At 42.2% G+C, this 21,286-nt stretch overlaps 1 long non-coding RNA gene across 2 annotated transcripts; it reads right to left on the reverse strand.

Moving 5' to 3' along the window:
* Window positions 1–15,658: 15,658 nt before the first annotated feature.
* On the reverse strand, window positions 15,659–19,906 carry LOC137201954 (uncharacterized). 2 transcript variants are annotated; one of them, XR_010932422.1, is made up of 4 exons: window positions 19,598–19,906; window positions 19,349–19,490; window positions 18,361–18,590; window positions 15,660–16,406 (listed from the first exon to the last, which is right to left on the reverse strand). It is a non-coding gene; the product is annotated as an uncharacterized lncRNA (long non-coding RNA). The 2 variants fall into 2 exon arrangements; XR_010932418.1 differs by having other exon boundaries at window positions 15,659–16,406; window positions 19,349–19,906.
* Window positions 19,907–21,286: the final 1,380 nt, after the last annotated feature.

A 21,286-nucleotide genomic window follows, 5' to 3' on the forward strand; every position in this document is an offset into this window, starting at 1 on the left:
TTACTTAAAATGCCCAACGTTTTTTCAAAGTTTGTCAACCAGGGTTCCAAAATACCCCTAATATCGGAAGAACGTGGTCAAATTGTATGTATCTCTATCAATTAATATAATTCTTCACAACTCTCTCGTGTTGATTTTTTTCACCCTAGAAGTTTGTTTTCTGTCCTTGCTCCCTTTATAAGCGAGTGTGCTATACATCGGGAAATGAAAGGATCGGTGAAATAATATGCTTTGTGGTTATGGCCCAAAGTACCTGTGTCAGTTCCTCCTCCACATTCACCTTTAAAACAGAGACTACCAGCTCCAGCACAAGGCCAGCTTTGTTCCCTACCCTCCAGCTCAAGAGCAAAAGAGCACAGTTCTCAGGCATACGCTCTTTGTACATACCTCTATTCTCACTTTATTTCAGTATATTGTCATTGTTGGCTGACATGTCGGCCGTTGGTTTTTGTTCTTTACACCATTTAAGCAACCCTTCACCTGATTTTGCTTTGGGGAAACTTTCCTGCCTCATTGGAGACTGTCTAGAGAAACCATCATAAATCTTCACCCTCTACCAGCACATGAATCAAACTTAGCCACGCATTCCCCCCTCCTCTGCTCTCCCCTTTGTTCAGTTGAATATTATTATGCTTTTACTATCTGTAGGACCTGTACCGATGAAATGTCTTTAATTTATATTTTTACCCTTTCTCTGGAGCAGTCTAACAAGGGGTTTATCAACTGTGTTGAGCTTTTCAAGGATCCAAGTTTGCCTTTTTGTTAATTTTTTCTGTTGTTTGTCTCCTATGTCATTTATTACTACTCTAATCATTTTTATTTTCTTCTTTCTAGTTACCTTAAGTTTATGTAGCTCTGACACTGGAAACTTCAGTCATTAGTTTTAGTCCTTTCTTCTTGTTTTACTATAATCACTGTATTACTCGGTGTTCTCCAAAGAAACAGAACCAATAGGAGATATATATATATATGGTATATATATATATATGTGTGTGTGTGTGTGTGTGTATATGTATATATGTATATACCATACATATATATGGTGAAAGTGGAACTCCCTGTCAATTGACTCTTGAGCAGAAAATCAAAAGACTGAGAAGAGTTGTAACTGATTCATTCGAGGAATAATGCTCTCAGGAGGGGGTTCAGCACACTCCCAGAGCCTCCTAGCTCTTGTCCTTTTGGAATCTGGTCCTTGAGACTTCCTTTTTATCATGAGTGCTCCCTCATACTCTTCCATTAAATCCCTTTCCTGAGTTCTAGGCAGAGCAGGTTTAGGTAGCTTACAACTTTAGAGTGTGCTCTCATGCTCACCCTCCCAGCTAGACTCAGCGCACTTTGAGGGCAGGTGTTCTAGCCTTTCACCTTGGTGTCCCACGGCCCCTCAGCTCCTGCTGCTTTCCTTTCCAGGCCACCATGGTAGCCCCTATCTGTGCAGGAACATTGAGGATACAACACAAATAAGTGCTAAGAACCTTGCCCTTGAGAACCTGTCATCTAAGTCAGGTGGCAAGACGGGCATTTATGAAATGATTGTGGCTAACGCAAAGCAGAATATGATTAAGGATCTAAATGGGGGGGGGGCAAAATAAGAATGGTTCTGTGAGGTCCAGAGGTGGAAAGATCAGAGTGGGTGGGAATTGCCTGGGGAGCTTTTTAGAGAAGGAGACTTACCCTGAGCTGTGAGTACCTGGGTAAGCAAAAGTAGAAGGTAGATGCTCCTACCTGTAGGAAGCAGCAGGGCTGCCGTCAGTCCCCCTACGCCATGCTTTTGAAAAGCCGTACATTTTAAAGTTAATATGTTGATCTAGCAGCTATTCAAACCTGTTAGTGTTCCTGTTTTTCACTGTGTCTGGAAGGTCTGTTACCAGCTCAGTGTTGGGCCATGGGCACATGCCTATGTGCAGCTCAGAGTGTGATAGTCTGAGAGGCAGTCTTACAGAGTTGAGAGCTTGGGTCTGGAGCCAGACTGCAGGGCTTTGAATTGAAGCTGTGCTGTTTACCAGTTTTAAGACCTTGAGAAGCTGGTAACCTCCTTTGCCTCCATTTTCTCTTGTTTAATATGGAGGTAATAATACCTACCTTATTGGGTTGGTATGAGGATTAATTGAGTAAGTATACAAAACCCTTAGAACAGCCTGGTGTGTCTTAAGTGCTATGAGACTTGGCTCTTATTATTATAGGAGGGAAGGGAGGAAAAATAAGAAGTGGAAGGTGGAACAGAGGGTGATGTTTCTGCAATTGAGCCTTGAGAGAGATGGAGCAGAGTCAATACAAGGGGGTGAAGTCAAAACAAAACAAATCAAAACCAGGGTAGAAGTGACAGAGGAGCTATTTGTGACGCTGGGCCTGAGCCAAGCTGAGAGCCTTTCCCTTTGCTTTTGTTTTGTACCCTTTTGCTCTAATAAGTTGTAGCCAGGAATACAACCATATGCTGAGGTCTATGAGTCCTCTTAACAAATTATTGAACCCGGGGACGGTCTTGGGGACTCTCAACACAGGGAAATCTTAAGACATCACTGTTTTAGTTGCTTCTTAGGCTGACTCCTGTTTGGGTGCAGTACTAGGATGAGAGGTAAGAAACCTGGTTAGTCCTCTGATTATGCTGCCTGCAACCATAATTTCCCTGTATTTTTTCAGCTTCATAATTTTCTGGGGAATTTGGTTGCTTTTGAAGCCCCTAACATGTTATTTGATGGTCGTTCCTTTTCAGGCATGTAATATAAATAAATTCAGTTAATTTTTAAATTATCTAAGTATTTTAATGTTAGCAATCATCTTTATTGACAATTAAAATTATCTTGACCTTGAAATGCAATTATTACATGAAGAAAATAGTTGTAATGGAATTTATTTTTATGAAAATGCATTAAAGCAGCATGTACTTTAATTAGATAATAATTTTAGAAGGTATGCTTTAGCTTGAAATTCTCTACGAATATTTTTCCTTGTTCTCTTCGTATAAGATCGTCAGGAATGTTACTTAACTTTAAGATGAAAAATTAAATAAGCAAATTGAAGTGACTTCCTGTTTCTGGTACCTAAACAGTGTTCAAACCAGTCAACAGAATTCCTTTCTTGGATATTAAAGGACCACAGAGTAGGCTAAAATTTCCAAGGTAGCCTTGAATGGTTCAAATTGCCTTTGGTTTAAGCATTTTTATACTTGTGATTGACTATTTATGATTGACCATTTGCTGTTTCAAAAACAAAAAAATCTCCCAAACAGGACTGTAATCTTTACTTTGATACTTGAAACTTTCTCGTATTAGATTTCACCAAGAAACTCTTCCCCTTAGTTAGCTGTCTTTCATGTTATTCTGTGGAGTGACAAATTTTTTAAATGTCTGTGTAGGGCTTCCCTGCTGGCGCAGTGGTTGAGAGTCCACCTGCCGATGCAGGGGACAGGGGTTCATGCCCCAGTCCGGGAAGATCCCACATGCCGCGGAGCGGCTGGGCCTGTGAGCCATGGCCGCTGAGCCTGTGCGTCCGGAGCCTGCGCTCCGCAACGGGAGAGGCCACAACAGTGAGAGGCCCGCGTACCGCAAAACAAATATATATAATAATAATAAATAAAATGTCTGTGTAGCCAGAGGTCTTCCTGAGCAACGGTTGTTGCTGCTAAACATACAGAAAGATGGTTATTCTTTCAATCTTTACAAATTCCAGTAAATTTTTTAAAAACTTAATTAAAATGAACCTCTCCGGCTCATTCAGATGAAATTGCAATGTGACTTTCAAAATAGCTCTTACTGAGCGAATGATCATGAAAATAAAGATAAAAATATATAGTTTAGTTTGATGATGGATTGTAGAGAAACTTGAATGTTGGTTCTTGCTTCCCTTACATAGTAGGTCTGTGAAACTCCTGTACAATCCGAGATTGTGATTTGAAGTCAGCGATTCTCAAAGTTTCTGTGGGCATTCCCAACACCTTCATGTAAAAAAGAAGATACCCCTTCAGATTATCTCATTGAGAAAGCTGTTGGTTTCTCTATAGCGTAAGTACACACTTAGTGTCTGAGTTTTCATGCCATTATCTTTGTTCTATTATAAGAGCTTCTGTTTCAATTTGCTAAGCAAAAAATATTCTCACTTAAAATGAGAAATTGAATCAATTGCCTAGACCTTTCCCTTCATTAAAAACAAAAAAAGGAGTAATATATGCTTCCATGTTGTTCACTTCCTAGAGCTGCTGTAACAAAGTACCACCAAGTGGGTGGCTTAACAATGGAAATTTATTCTCACAATTCTGCAGGTTAGAAGCTTGAGATAAGATGTCAGTAGGGTTGGTTCCTTCTGAGGATTGTGAGGAAGAATCTGTTCTAGCCTCTATTCTAGCTTCTGGTGATTGCTGGTGATCTTTGGTGTTTCTCTGGTGTTTTTTCATCACCCTGCTCTCTGCTATCATCTTCACATGACTTCTCCCTGTGTGCAATGTCTGTGTCCAAGTTTTCCCCTTTCTTAAGGACACCAGTCATATTGGATTAGTGGCCCACCCTAGTCCAGTATGTCGTCATCTTTAATTATACCTGCAAGGACCTATTTCCAAATATGGTCACGTTCTGAGGTACTGGGGGTTAGGATTTCAGCATAGGAATTTGGGGGGAACACAACTCATAACACATGTGAATGTGGTTATGGTAAATGGCCTTGTGTGAGAGATTTACCCTCTCTGGACCTCAGATTCTGCATTTCTTAGGAAGGGTGATTGTTACTGCTCTTACTTCCTGAGTCTCCAGGAGACGAAGGAGGGGACCTGTCCTATTCAATAGGCTGAGAGGGAAGCAGGTCCAACTTTACTTCTTCTGTCTCGATGAGAACCTGGATGCAGGACTGTCTCCATCAGTGCTGGTGTTGGAAAGTCCTTTTTTCTCACCCAACTCCAATCCTTGTATTAATACATAAGCTAGGCTTCATTACCAGCTTAGCAGCAGCTACCCACATGGCTCCATCCCCATTGCTAGGATGGCATAGCTCCCACCCATCACCCTCCCAGTACCTGAGCAGTTGCAGGTTTTCACATCTAGCTCCATATTCTCCTGATTTAGTGGCACCCTGGCTAACTAATGACTCCAGTCTCCCTTTCCCAGGCCCTGCCTTGTTTTCCCAAGACTAATAAGGGGCAGAGCTAATGTTTTTAGCCCAAGCCTCCACACCAACCCCAGACGAGGGGTACATAACTGCACACTCAACAATTCCTCTTATCACATGTGTTATTAGATCTGAAACTCTCCAATAACTGTATTGTCAAAGCTATACATGATGTATTCCTAATTCCTAGAATGGAATTCACTGAAATTCTACTTTCAGAGCAGTACATTTGCATAGCCAGTGAACCAACCATAGAAACATTCTGGCAGTGATTGTGCTCACAAGTGAGTACTAACAGATTCTTACAAAGTATTTAATAAAAGCTAGTGGACTGCATACTCACAGACAAGCTTTCAGGGTCATGAAAGCATGGACTGAGAGGGACCTTTAAAGGAAAAGAAGACTAGGTGTGTGATATAAAGAAAGAAAGTCAATCCTGTGGGAAGATCAGTGTGAAGTTTAATTTCATGTGTCAACTTGCCCAGGTTATGGTACCCAGTTGTCCGGTCAAACACTCGTCTAGATGTCGCTGTGAAGATATTGTGTAGATGTGCTTAACATTTATAATCAGTTGCCTTTAGGTAAAGAAGGTTACCCTTGATAATGCTTCATCAAATCAGTTGAATCTCTTAAAAGCAAAATCTAAGTTTTCCCGGAAAAGAAGGAATTCTGCCTCAAGACGGTAAAGTGGAAATCCTGCCAGAGTTTCCAGCTTGCCCTTTGGACTTCAGACTTGCCAACACCCACAATCGTGTGAGCCAAATCCTTAAAATAAATCTCTCTCTCTGTGCTTCACTGCCAGTATTGCTTTAATGTGAGAGAGAGACAGAGAGAGAGACAGAGAGAGAGATTGTGTGTGTGTGTGTGTGTGTGTGTGTGTGTGTGTGTGTGTACCCTGTTGGTTCAAGAACCCTGACTGATACGATCAGATTCATTTTTAGTTGTAGCCAAGAGAACAGGATAAGTTTGAAAGAAGTACTTGAGATGAACTAATTGAGAGGCTAGAAACCAAATCTTTAGTAATTTTCCACTCTGCGTAGTAGAGAAAGAGAGGAGAAAGATAATGGCATTTGACAACTCCAAATGATCTGCTTCCCACTTGGAAGTTGCACCAATAAGGCAAAGTCCTTAACAGAAGGATGTCTAAGATGTTTTCTTAAGTCCACATACCTGAGATCCAAAGATGGTATGAATTCTAAACTTACCTCTACAAATAAATGCTTAGAAAATTCCCCTGTTGACAGGCTATAAGCATAAGATGGACTTTCCTTCCACCTCTACGCAGTTCTTGAAAAGATGCAATAAGTAGGTTATTCTAGTCTCAAAGGCAATGAAATGAATTATGGATGACTCGGCGGAGAGAACTGAACAAATAAAAAAGTACATCTTCTAGGCCAAAAATAAGCTAATTAAATCAACACTCAAAAGGTAAACACTAGATGAGGGGACCTATTTATTAATGGCATGGAACAGGATTAATAGTCTTAGTATTTATGGTTAATTTTTTTTAATTAATTTATTTTGGGCTGCTTTGGGTCTTGGTTGCTGCGCATGGGCTTTCTCTAGCTGCGGCAAGTGGGGGTTACTCTTCGTTGCGGTGCACGGGCTTCTCATTGTGGTGGCTTCTCTTATTGCGGAGCATGGGCTCTAGGCACATGGGCTTCAGTAGTTGTGGCACGTGGGCTCAGTAGTGGTGGTTCACGGGCTCTAGAGCGCAGGCTCAGTAGTTGCGGCGCACAGGCTTAGTTGCTCCACGGCATGTGGGATCTTCCCAGACCAGGGCTTGAACCTGTGTCCCCTGCATTGGCAGGCAGATTCTTAACCACTGCCCACCAGGGAAGCCCAGTCTTAGTATTTAAAGAGGTCTTAACATTCAGTAAGAAAAACCCCAATAGATGTATGTGCAAAGGAGTCTTCTACCAGGTAACTCTCAAAAACAGGTTATATAAATGGCTGGCAAACATTTGCAAAAAAATGCCCAACCCCACTAATTCAAAGAAATGCAAACAGAAGCAACAATGAGATCACACTTACATCAATCAAATTAGCAAATATAGGAAAAATGAAACTACCCATGATGGTGCTGATGGGAGTAAATAGCCTATTGGAAAGCAATCGGCAATACCTAAAAGCTTTAACCAGAAATTCCTCTTGTGGGAATATCTACCTAAAGAAGGGTTGAATCACAAAAATGTTTCACACAGATTCATTTAAAATAGCAAGAAATCAAAACGTCCTAACAAAGAGGAATGGTTCATTCACTTAGTCATTGAAATATTTGGGTGCCCACTATGTGATCATTTCCTGAGACTGCTAAACAATGGCTAGGTGTTCTAGATTAGCCTTCTTTTAAAAAGTGCATAGAATTTGTGTAAATAGATGTATATGATTATACATAAACTTATGCATGCTTGAACATGTTTATACTATCACTGGAAGGCTGTACAAGGAACTCAAAACAGAGGTTGCCTTTGGAAAATCAGTTGGGTAAGGGGTAGGAGAGAGAATTACTTTTCACTGTACTCTTTTGTACCATCTTGAATTTTTTCAACTTGTCCATGGATTTTTGCCAACATTTTGAAAGTGCATGGTGTGAATTTAATCTTATTTTTCATAGAGATGTCTTGAGTTGTTTTCAAGGGATTTCACAGGTGTCTCGTCTTCCTGAATGTGGAAAGCTCTTCAAGGGAAGGGATTGTTTTCTATTTCTTTGCATTCTTCTACAGCGTGTAGCACAATTGGGGCACATAATGGGGGCTCAAAAACACTTGTTGAACAGAAAATAATGTAATTTGGACTTCCCTGGTGGCACAGTGGTTAAGAATCTGCCTGCCAGTGCAGGGGACATGGGTTCGAGCCCTAGTCCGGGAAGATCCCACATGCCACAGGAAAACTAAGCCTGTGCACCACAACTACTGAGCCTGCACTCTAGAGCCAGTGAGCCACAACTACTGACCCCACGTGCCACAACTACTGAAGCCCGTGCACCGCAACAAGAGAAGCCACCACAGTGAGAAGCCCGCACACTGCAACGAAGAGTAGCGCCCTCTCACCACAACTAGAGAAAGCCCGTGCACAGCAATGAAGACCCAACGCAGCCAAAAATTAATTAATTAATTAATTATTTTTTAAAAAAAGAAAGAAAATAATGTAATTTGGTGCTCAAAGACCGTGGGAGTAGAAGTTAAAACCAGTCACTCTGGGTATTACTTTAACGCTGACTTGTATGTTTTAAGATGTATCACATATCTTTTATACCATAGTTTGCTAATCTGCCAATGAGAAAAGCAAGATAATTGATGAAATTCTTTGATGAAACTCTGTATGGAGAAATGTAAAATGCCTTTTTAATGCCTACATATCCTGTAATCTTAATAGCTGAATTAATTTAAAGACCCCTCAACAACAAGCAGGGAAACATATAATCTCAAAGTTTTAATTATTACAAAAAAAACCCCTTGTAATATAGGGTCCATTTTGAGCATTTCTAAGAGATTAGGTTTGTTTTAGTATAGTTTGTGAGGTGTCTGTAATCTACAGCAATCCCTTTATCATCAGTTTTTTTTTTTTCTTTATTCTCCTCCATATGAGAGACAGGCAACAGAGTAGTTAGGGTAATAAGTTGCATCTACCAGTGAATTTATCTCTTTTTTACAGTTTCATGAATGAATGATAACATCATTTGAAACTGGCACTTGATTTAGTATGTTGATTCCTTTCACTGACTAACAGCCCCCCCCCTTCCCATAGCCATTTACTTTCAAAATATTATCGGAGGCTGAGGAAATTCACTGGCAAACTACAAAAAGGAAGTATATTTCACGAAATGGAGTTCCTGAAATGCAGCTTTTGTTTGTTTCTTTTTGCTCCGCTGGCAACTCCAGATTATGAGAAAATGCATTCTCTGCATTGTATAGCATAAGACAGCTCGGGACTGTTCCGGAAGGTACAGCCACTATTCGATACAAAGTACAAACAAAGCCGGGAGGGGGGTGGGGGAGGGAGCCTGAGGAAGAGAATGAAGGAAATTTTGAACAAAGGATCTGTTTTTGTTTCTGAAATTCACAGAAGAAATTACTTTGATGCTGAGTGAAGTACAAAACACAGAATTGGAGGCAGAGGTGCAAATAAGATCTGTTAACAAGAGAGTGAGGAGGACCAAATTCATTGAAAAGTAATGAGCAAATGATGCTTTGTGATGACTTAGATGCTTTGTGGGATAGGGAGGGTGGGAGGGAGTGAGGGCATATGGGGATATACATACACAAAGAGCTGATTCACTTAGGTGTACAGCAGAAACTAACAACGTTGTAAAGCAGTTATACTCCAATAAAGATATTAACAAAAAAAAAAGAAAAAAGAAGTGAGCCAAGTTCTCCCAGCTAGTGGAAGGGGACTTTTCTGCACAATTCCTCAATGAAAAGAAATCCTCAGATGCGCTGGAATGCATTTAAACTAGATGGTGGGAAATCGGAAAATTTTATTAAACTAGAGAATAAAGATTGAGACGCTGGTAACAGTGGCCTGTATCTAGATCGCAGGGCACCAACTGAGATCACCGGTTGCTAATCGCTAGCTTGAGGCCAGAAATCTGGGAAGGCAGCCCAGTAAAATCTGAAGGGCGTGCCTTGTCATCAGGGGAGAGGGAACAGTGTGCTGTATTTCTTGTGGCTTCTGTAATGTTTCCCTTGATAAGAGGAAGGAGAAAGAGAAAGAAGGAGGAGCAAAGGAGGAAAAGAAAAGGAAAAAAACAAAAGGTGAAGAAATTCTCATATCACAGAGAATAAGCAAGAATGAAAGGACTAAGAGGAAGAGGCAGGAGCTAACATTTAGAGCTGTCATCTCGGGGGAGGGATAAATTAGGAGTTTGGGATTAACACATATGTGTTACCGAGTCTAAGCTTGTACTGCTCTCCGCAGGACAGGCCAAAAATCGAGAGATGAGTTGTTGAGGCAAGGAATAGTGACTTTATTTGGAAAGCCAGCAAACCGAAGATGGTGGGCTCGTGCACTCAAAGAACCACCTTGCCTGAGTTAGAGCTCAGGCTCCTTTTATACTAAAAGGGGAGGGAGGAAAGTCAAACACTTCCTGGTTCCCATCTGCCTCCAGAGGGGATGTTCTAATTTCTTCTTCCCTGCAGCCCTTCACAGGTGGGCCTGGTCAGGATGTTTCCTGTGAGCTAAACAAAGGTATTTTAGCTTAATGTTCATTACCTGGGAGGCAGGGTTCCCAGAAATGGACCATTATGTACAAATTAAGCTTATAGGCAACATACCTTTAGCGATTAACTTGTAATTGAGTACAAAAGATTCTTCCCTATTACATACACGCTACTATATACAAAATAGATAAACAGCAAGGACCTACTGTGTAGCACAGGGAACTATACTCAATATTTTGTAATAACCTATAAGGGAAAGAATCTAAAAAAGAATATATGTATATATATATATATATGTGTATATATATATATATATATGAATCACTTTGCCGTACACTTGAAACTAAGACGACATTGTAAATCTACTATACTTCAATTAAATATATATGTAAATATCATCTCATTTTTTTCCTCTCTACAATTCCAAAGCAGTATTAATTTATCCCCACTTTATAACGATGGAGGCACAAGGCCGTGCAGCTATGAAGGGGTAGAGCTGGACTAGAACCTGACTACAATAATCCCCCTCTTTCCTGCTGCATGTGGAAACGTTCAACAGTCAGCAAAGAGGACATCTGTTAGCTTCGGTTTGGTCAATCAGTGTCAATGTGTAAAGGGAAATCAGCATGTGGGACATAACTTGCGGAAATGTTGCTGTAACGTTAGTTAAATTTCACCTTTGAGAAAGAAGTAATGAAGGGCATGGAAAAGATTTTACTCCTTTATATCAATCCTGAACACATAGAAATGGAAATTACAACCAGTTACAATGACACACTAAAAGACTTGGCCTTTAAAAACAAAAAAAGTATTAGTTTGTCCTGGAAATTAAAAGCTGGAAAGAGATGTAGTGTTCCATGATACAAAAATTAGACTGTAGAGACTAGATGATATTTTAAATCATCACCCCCCTCCCCCCGAAAAGGAGGAATGGTAACACACTGTGTTTACAACTACAGAAGTGAATTGAAAACACTTAACTTGGAATTTTCTGCTCTGACTCTCTCCAACCATCACATATCCCTTAAAATTGATGAATTGGCTTACTGTGGTCTTGTCTAAAAGCAGAGGTGTATGAGTTGAGCTCTTTCTTTGTTGGTGCCGATGCTGCATGGGAGCTAGAAGGAGCCAAGACAGGCTCCAAGGCCCCTCTTTTTGTAGAGGACAGTACTGTGGTCCCAAACCCTCCCAGGAACCTCCTGTCATTCCAAATCTCTTCTCTCCTAACACTCCTCAATTAGGCATCATTCACTAAGTCCTGAAAGCTACCTGGTCCCCACTCCAGGGAAGGACACTCAGGGAAACAGTTGCAGTCACCTTTGGACCACAGTTGCGTCTAAGAGCCCTAACTTCCACGGGTTTAAGTCCTGTACCTCATCCTTGTCTCGGCCTCTTTCCTCGCTCCTGTCCCTGTATCTTACTAAAAGTGAAAAATATAATGTCCTCTTAACTGGCTAAGGTAGAAATGAGACAAAACCACCACCATAACGCAAATGAACTGATTATTATTTATTCTTTTTAATTGTGGTAAAGTACACATAACATAAAATATACCATCTTAACCATCTTAAAATGTACAGTTCAGTGCAACCATCACCACCATCCGCCTCCAGAACTTTTTCATCATCCTGAAATGAAACTCTATACCTATTAAACAATAACTCCCCTTTCCCTCCAGCCCCTGGCAACCACCATCTTACTTTCTGACTTTATGAATTTGACTACTCCAGATGCCTCATATAAGTGGGATTATACAGTATTTGTCCTTTTGTGACTGTTTCACTTAACGTAAGGTCCTCAAGGTCCACCTATGTTGTAGCATGTGTCAAACTATCCTTCCTTTTTAAGGTCGAATAATATTTCGTTGTATGAATAGACTACATTATCCATTCAGCCACTGATAGGTGATTCGGATGCTTCCATTTTTTGGCTGTTGAACTGATTTTTTAAGTCCTGCATTTCAATAAAAATTGTAAAGAAACTTTCAAAGTACTTTTCCATAGATGATCTTCTTTATTCTATGTATCTTTATTACAGTTAGGGATAAATGCATAGGGTTATTATTTTACGAGTTTTGAAAGGGAAGTCAATCACAAAAAGTGGAAAAACAACTACGCAAAGCATCCCCCTGCCACCAGTCCATGGAGGGTCCTTACCAAAGTCACACAGGGTGAAGAGGCTCTCGGCTCTGCTCTCTGGGGCTGTCCTGGGTTTTGGGTTGCCCTTGGCATACTGGAGAAGTCCAATGCCAGGTTGGAGCAGGCAGGCGAAGGAAGGGCTTGCCCTAGACCCTGGCATTTGTAATCTGCTGCCCTATCATTTGATAACAGGCCAAAAATATAATAGGTTTGATGTTGCTGTTATATCAGTGAGGTCAGAACACAAAGAAGATCAACTCCCTTGTAATTTATTTGTTAAACCTGACATTTGTATAGTGCGGGATTAGGGAGATTTTTCGTCATGGTTATCCCCATAACCATAACTCCATAGAGTTAATGATGGGAGAAAGCCCCTGAAGAATATGACAAGTATTTGATGAGCTCACCAACATTCATTCAGTCATTCAACAAACATGTTAAAGGATGTGGTAGTTTTCGCACTTTCACATGGGTTGTCTCACTTTGACTTTGCAAGAACACTCTGTGGCAGGCCTGTTTAGTCACGTGTTATAAGGTCTGTACCAGGCAGGGTGCTGAGGGCAGCACAGCATGGGGGCTCTGCAGGCAGGGGGGCCTGGACTGGCTCCACCATTACCAGCTGGGCCACCTGAAGAAGTGACTTCACCAATCTGAGTTTCAGTTTCCACATTTCTAAAATGAGGCCAATAATAAAGTCCACCTCCTAGGGCTCATATAAGGATGGGATGAGATGAAGTGTGTAAGCCATTTCTCCCAATGCCTGGCAGACATCTGGCATGCAACACATTAACCATTATTACATATATGCATTCATCTGTTTACCTACCCAACATACACACACACACACACACACACACACACATGAGGTATATATTCTTTTTTTCCCCCCTTCTTATTTATTTATTTATTTTTGGCTGCATTGGGTCTTCATTGCTGCACGCAGGCTTTCTCTAGTTGTGGCGAGCGGGGGCTACTCTTTGTTGCAGTGCGCGGGCTTCTCATTGCGGTGGCTTCTCTTATTGAGGAGCGCAGGCTCTAGGCACGTGGGCTTCAGTAGTTGTGGCTCGCGGGCTCTAAAGCGCAGGCTCAGTAGTTGTGGCGCACAGGCTTAGTTGCTCCGTGGCATGTGGTATCTTCCTGGACCAGGGCTTGAACCCGTGTCCCCTGCATTGGCAGGCAGATTCTTAACCACTGTGCCGCCAGGGAAGTCCTGTATATATTCTTAATATGCCCATTTTATGGATTAGAATATAGCCGCTCAGAGAGGTTAAGTAACTGTACAAGGTCTTGTGTGTCAGGAGTAGATAACACGGATGGGGTTCAAATCCCAGATCTCTTCCATTTGATCTCTTCCATTTGACCGCTGTCTGAGCTCCATGGCCAGGACTCCATGCGGAGTGCTGGGGCAGCTGCCTGTGGCTGTCCTGACCGTGGCAGGGGGAGGTCAACAGGTATGCTCAGTGTTGGGAGCTGCTCTGGGCCTCAGCATTACCCTCACCGCATAGCAGCTGCTGCCTGGGTATAGGACCTCTACACCCCAGCTCTTGACCTCATCCACACTCATTTGCAAACCCCAAGACACCCTGTGTCTTCACGCCCTCCCTCTGCGGCCCCTTCTCATCTCTCACCCTCTCTTTGCCTTCCCTGGCCACATTCTCCCTCTCCATTCTCCTCTAACCTTCTTTCACTCTTTCCTCCCTACTAGCCTAATTTGGAATGGAACTAAATTATTCTGTGTTCACTAAACAAGGTGTTACGTTTCCAGTTCTGAAGTTTTAAAAGCAAATGAGTTGAATATTTAAGCCAGGTTTTTAAAAAGGTTCAGACATCAGTGGCTTGGAGAGATTGAAGGATGTATCATAAGGAAAGAAAATCCAGCAAAATGTTCGTTGCAGAATCTAAGCGGTAGCTAGATGGGTGTTCACTGCCTAATTCTTTCAATGCCTCTTTTTGTTTGGAATAAACACGATAAAATGTTGGTGGGGGAAATCAATGGCTTTATGTTTGTCACTTTTAACTAATTTTTGTTGTTAACAGTGGACACCTTATTAAGAAGGTTTCTCCTCTGTTCTGGCTGAATGTATTTTGGGGTTGCAGTGGGGCTGTGGTTTCTCAGTGTTGGTGTCTCCCTTTGGGAGGAAAATCATGGAGGGGCTCACCCAGGGCTGGCAGTCAGTCGAGTGAGGCATCTTCAGACAAAGCTGGGCAGAAGCAGACATTCAGCTGTCAGCTTTTCTAGGAGGAACCACTAGCCTTACCAAAAGCTCTGATTTCAGCAAAGAGAATAGGGGAACTGAGTTGAATCAGGATGCCCTGGTCTTTTCACAGGAGGAACTGCCGCGGGTAGGTAACCTTCAAAGAACCCCATCCTATTCGTTCCCTATCTCTTGGTCCCTGGATTATAAGCAGTGCCTCCAGCTGCACAAGTCACAGAATCAGCCCAGTCCCTGGGACTGAAGGTCCTGCTGGAAAAGATGGCAGTGGCATGCTGGCCAGACATATTTGGGAAAAGTTGTGGTGTGTTTTCATTACCGCCGCTGCTGTTGCTGCCAGATATCAGTGATCAGTTGAGCTGCCGTCTGGATGCTTTTTCTGAGCTGTACCCCGCTGTAGCTGTATGAATTCTCTTCTGACTACAGCCCCAAGGAGGAAACTCCAGCAGTGATGTATGCCTTGCTGGCTGGGAGAGGGCTTGCCATCAACTCCCCTCCTGCCCTCCCTCCCCCTACAGGTGACATTAAAGATCTCAGAGGGGCCTACCTGGCATTGCAACAAAAAAACAAGCAGATTCACGGAGCTTCCGATTCGAAGCAACCTAAACGCTCTCACAGGGGACTGGTTAGATAAATTATGACTCAGCCCTACAATAGGAATCTACGCAGCTCCTTTAAAAAAGCAAGAGAGTGCTTTAGGTATTGACAAGGAATAATTTCCAAGCTATACTGAGCATTAGAAATGAAAATAAAAAGGAAGACACAGAATAGTGTATGGTATGTGCGGTTAAAAATATATACCTCTATGGTTATACATGCCAGAGTATCTTTGGCTGGAAGGACAAGAAAGGTTGGCTTAAGGTTTGGGGATAGGGGCAGGGTTAAAATGAAGAATCATATTCACTAGATATAATATGCTTTTTGTGTTGGGTTTTTATCATGTGTATATTTGCTATTAAAAAAAAATTACTTACCTAGAAAAAGTAGAAACAAAGCCAGACTTTCAAGGCAGCAGAACTATAGTATTCAGGCTGCTCAAGCTCCCTTTTCTCCTGTGAGTCCCAGGAAATGAATTCAACATTGGGTCTGGAGGGTGGGAGACCAGGTCACATCACAGTGAGGACCTGCTGGGGAGACCCCAAGAGCCTGCAGCAGTGTTTGTTCTGGGAGGCCCCCCGCCCCACCCGTGCCCCAGGGCAGGTTCCCTTGGGCATTTGCAGATCTAATTTCTAATTTCCAGGCAACTGTTTTGGTAAGAGGGGAGGAAGAGAAAGAAGGGCAAACCAGCCAGGATGGAGTTTGGAGTGGAAGGTGTGGCCATGTCAGGTCACTGTAGGTGTTTCCATGTGGGCCTTTGGCAAGATTCCCAGGGGTGAGCAGAGCTGTGGTCTCTCGCACTCTCTAGCGCTCTGACTCCTGGGGACACTTCACCCCAGACTTTGATGACAAGCTGCCTGGGCTTCCCATTCTGGCTCTGCCACTGACTGGCTGTGAGACTTGGGACATGATTAATTTTTTTAAATATAAATTTATTAATTTATTTATTTTGGCTGCGTTGGGTCTTCGTTGCTGTGCGCAGGCTTTCTCTAGTTGTGGCGAGCGGGGGCTACTCTTCATTGCTATGTGTGGGTTTCTCATTGCAGTGACTTCTCTTGTTGTGGAGCACGGGCTCTAGGCGCATGGGCTTCAGTAGTTGTGGCTCGCAGGCTCTAGAGTGCAGGCTCAGTAGTTGTGGCGCACGGGCTTAGTTGCATGTGGCATGTGGGATCTTCCCGGACCAGGGCTCGAACCCGTGTCCCCTGAATTGGCAGGCAGATTCTTAATCACTGTGCCACCAGGGAAGTTCCAAGGGACATAAATTTTTAAAGCCTCAGTGTTTTCATTCAAAGAGTAGGAGGGAGGGTGAGGATGGGGAGAGAAAAATGCTGCTAATGATATCATAAAGTTGTTGTTAAAATTAAGCTTTCCTTAAAAAATAAAATAAAAATAAAATAAAATTAAGCTTTCCATAAATGTTGCCTAGCTGAGTAAGATCATGTCCTCTGGAGCCAGACAGCCTGGGTTGAAATCATAGCTATACCGGCAAACAAACAAATGAATAAACAACTTGGGACTTCTCTGGTGGTCCAGTGGTTAAGACCCGGAGCTTCCACTGCAGGGGGCGTGGTTTCAATCCCTGGTCAGGGAACTAAGATCCCACATGCCACACGGTAGAGCCAAAATAAATAAATAAATAAATAAACCATAGCTATACCATTTTCTAGTTTTGTGACTTTGGGGAAGTTATTTAATCTCTGTACCTCAGTTTACTCATCTGTAAAATGGGCAAAACAACAGTACTTATATCATAGGGCTTTTCGGAGATATAAATAAGTTAACACTTGTAAAATGCTTAGAATAGTGCCTCGTATATAGCGAGTTTTGAGCTGGAAAATTTATTAACCCAACCTTTTATTTTTAATAATGAGGAAGTGTGGTCCACAGAGGGACTGGCCCAAGAGGGGACCATGGATTAGTGACAGAGCCAGGAGTAAGACCTAATCTCCCAACTCCCAGTCTAGAATATTTTACACTGTTAACTTTAGGCCAACATATCTTCTTACATTCTGGTATAAAATTAGAAAGAAGTGAGGAGAAATCTGTTTTAGATCAAGTAAAAGGATATTGGGTTCAAATTCAGCGTGTGGTCATAGCCAACTTTCTTGGGTTCTCTGAACCTCCTCTTCCTTAGGAATAGGCTGAGGATAATAACATGGACCTCATAGTGGTGTTGTGGTAAGTGAACTTCTACATGTAAAATGCCTGGCACATAGCATTTCTCAAAAAAAATTAATACCAATTAACAACAGATGATGGTGTTGTTAGGCCCAGGAGTCCCACATCTGTGGCTAGACGGCTTTTATTCCTCACTCTTCCAGGGGCTTGCAAACTAACTTGACAAATGCCGATGTGGATAATTCTTAACTATACAGATTCATTGTAGTAGCAATCATTGTTAAAACAAATTGGAAATGTCAGCACAAGCTCTCTGATATCAGGGGCAAGGGTGAGTTGGTTTTATGACATGTGACTATGAAATATCACGGTAAATAAGGTTGGTTTCTAAGTTGGGTAATAATATTTCTGATCAAAAGTAGGTGTGGCAAATCAGTAAAATGCAAATTAACACCACAATGAGAAACAACCCCACACCCACGAGAAAGACTTCAATGACAGATATCAAGTGTTAATAAAGATGGAACAGGGCTTCCCTGGTGGTGCAGTGGTTAAGAGTCCGCCTGCCAATGCAGGGGACATGAGATTGAGCCCTGGTCTGGGAAGATCCCACATGCTGTGGAGCAACTAAGCCCATGCACCACAACTACTGAGCCCGTGTGCTACAACAACTGAAGCCTGTGAGCCTAGAGCCTGTGCTCCGCAAGAAGAGAAGGCACCGCCATGAGAAGCCCACACACCACAACGAAGAGTAGCCCCCGCTCGCCGCAACTAGAGAAAGCTCACATGCAGCAACGAAGACCCAATGCAGCCAAAAATATATAAATAAAATATTTATTTTAAAAAATAATAATAAAGATGGAACCCTCATATACTGCTGGTAGGATTGCAGAATGCTAAAATGACTTTGGAAAACAGTTTGGTAGTTTTTTACAAAGTTAACCATAATCTTATATGTTAGTTACCTATTACTGTGTAACAAATTACCCCGAAATTTAGTAGCTTAAGATAGCATTAACTTCTAAAAAAATCTCTCACTGTTTCTGTGGGTCAGAGATTGAGACAGGGTGCAGCTGGCTCCATCATGTCTGGGCACAGGTGGGAGACTGAAGGCTGGGACGGGAGCCCCAGAGGGCTGGTTTACTCTCACATCTGGTAGATGATGTTGGTGTTGGCTGGGGGCTATTGTCTAGAATACACATGCATGGCTTCTTCATGTGGCCTGGGCTTCTGCACAACACTGTGCCTGGGTTTCCAGGGCAAGCCTCCTGAGAGAGGAGAGGGAGGAAGGCAGAGAGAGAGAGAGAGGAAGATTCCTGAAAACAGAGATCCTATCTTACCCATTTTTTTATACCCTTATGACAGCTTCAACCTGATAAGCAACTTTGTAATTTAACAAGTGAATTTTTCAAAATGAGTGTGTTAGCCTATGAAATGGTTAATATCATGTGTCAACTTGGCTGGGCCACGGTGCCTGGCATGTGGTCAGACATTATTCTGGATGGTTCTGTGAAGATATTTTTGGATGAGATTAACATTTAAATCAGTGAACTTTGAGTAAAGCAGATTGCCCTCCATAATGTGGGTGGGCCTCATCCAGTCAGTTGAAGGACTGAATAGAACAAAGGCTGACCTGCTCTAAACAAGAGGGAATTCTGCCAGCTGACTGCCTTTGTACTTGAATTGCAACACTGGCTCTTTCTGGGTCTCCAGCCTGTCAGTTTACCCTCCAGATTTTGGACTTGACCTCCATAATCACATGAGCTAATTCCTTAAAATCAATCAGTCAATCAATCAAGCAATCTCTCTCTCAGCACACACACAGACACACACACACCCTATTGGTTCTATTTTTCTAGAGAATCCTGACTAATACAGCCTGGCTTTCTACTATCACCAAAACCATGAGCTTCTTGACCAGAAGTTTTTGCCCTTGGTTTGTAACTGCAAATGGGATTTTCATGTAAAATATTTCCTGTGCTACTTCTTAATAGTAGGCAGTGTGCCCTTGATATACAATACTTACATAGTGGCTGCAAAACCTCGTAGCAGGGTGGCAGTTCTCAGTGGTCTTCCAAGGAGGACATGAGCAGGAGCCATTACATGGCTCATCAGTGATCTGTTGCAAAGAAGCTGTGCTCATCAGCGCAGAAGTAAATCTTTCATTACTGGAAAGTGTGAATCAACTCAAGTGAAACAGGGTTCTGTCAGCTTATAAAACTTAATTATGTTTTTAACTCCATAAATTTGTCCCAGTAAAGACATTTGAAAATACCTAATTTCCAGTTTGAACCAAAAGAAAATTAATTGCAAGAAGGTAAACACATATAATGTGTTCGGAAATTATCTGCATTTTAATTAATCTCTTAACTGCGTCTTCCAACAAGGGTGTCTGCTTGAAATTTTTGTGTCAACGCTGCATCAGAGTTGCTCAGTTTCCTTGTAGACAACAAACCCCAGATAATTCTAAACTTTCAGAATAAGAACATCCCCCAAAGAAGAGAAAATAGAGTGGGTGGCTTGAGTTTTCCACCCTTGGGGAGTTAAGAAAAACACTTCAGCATGAGGACAAAAGCTCCCTTGTTCAAGCGCTTCCCCAGCTGCACTTCAACTAAATATATCCTGGGCAGAGTGTTTTCACTTCTCCACCCCTCTCCTGGAGCCAATCACATGGTGACAAATAGCTCAGAGGCCCCCTGGGACTGACACTGCAGAGGTAGTGCCTTGGTTACTGGCTGGGCCTTGCTGCCCAGCACAGGGCCCCTCTGTGGCCGCCCTGCTTCCCCGGAGGCTGTGGGAAGCCCAGGGCCAAGAGGAGGCCTGCAGGGGTTAACTCAGCGGCCTGTCTGGAATTCATGCACCACCTGGGCTGACAGCATGAATGACTCATTGTTTCCCCTCTGAACAGTCTTAGGAGTGCTTCTCGGTGTCGATAACTGAGGCAAAGTGAAATCGTCTTTTTCCCTTTCACCACAGCCAGTTTTCTAAACCTGAATATAGAACTGGAAATCTGCAGCAGTAGTAGCCAAGGTTACTGCTTTGACTTGGTGTCCTGGGGACAAAGGATTTAAATGTACTGTCCCCAAACAGAAAGAGGCCTAAAGCCAGGGGTCCTTTGATTTACAGCTTGTGTGACGGTCCTATAAAAAGAAGCAAACTTAGTTTAAACCTCTAGTCTGCCTAAGCCTGCGGCCTGGCTGGCTACAGTACTAGATTTTACGTTACCGGTGATTTGTATAAACGGAAATTTTGACCAATCACTTCCTGTGGCTAAACTTAAGACTTGTACTCATCCACTCCTGGTTCTAAAGCAGGTATTAATCATCACGCCCCACCTCACATTTTCGTGTATGGAGCCCTTCCTTGATGTCAGCGAGGTTTACTCTCCTTGGGAGACTGGATCAGTACATTTCCCTGGACTGCGGGATCTTTTGCCTTTCACGAGACATCTCAGTGCAAAAGCTTGAGAGACAGACCACACGTTTGACTACCTTTCTGCAAGTGTGTCATAGATAACAGATTTTGAACTCTTGCTGCTTTGGCCTCTTTCTTCTACTTAACTACATTTTGGGGTGTTTAAAGGAAAATATTCAAAATAGGAAAACGTAGAAAAAAATATAGAAAGGATAGGAGAAAATCCTGTGTAGATCCAGGACCTGGATTCTAACTTGAACCTGGGAGGTAAGCATGCAGCAGAGTGTTTATCTCATCAAATAAAGTAACAGCCCTGAATAAATTTCAATAAGGTTAGGTATCAAAGTATTTGCAATACCCTTTTTGAAGTGAATGAACATCTGCAAAGGTTAAGTATTACTTCATTTTTGTAGACGGGACACAATTATTGCAGCAGGCTTAGAGAAATGGCAATAATCAAGGCTTCAGTTTCTCACATCTAAGCACAAGTAAATGTATAGTTCTCTGAATGAGCCTGTCTTATATCATATACAATTAATCTATTTACCAA

The sequence above is a fragment of the Pseudorca crassidens genome, chromosome 1, assembly GCF_039906515.1.
Source record: "Pseudorca crassidens isolate mPseCra1 chromosome 1, mPseCra1.hap1, whole genome shotgun sequence".
NCBI lineage: Eukaryota > Metazoa > Chordata > Mammalia > Artiodactyla > Delphinidae > Pseudorca > Pseudorca crassidens.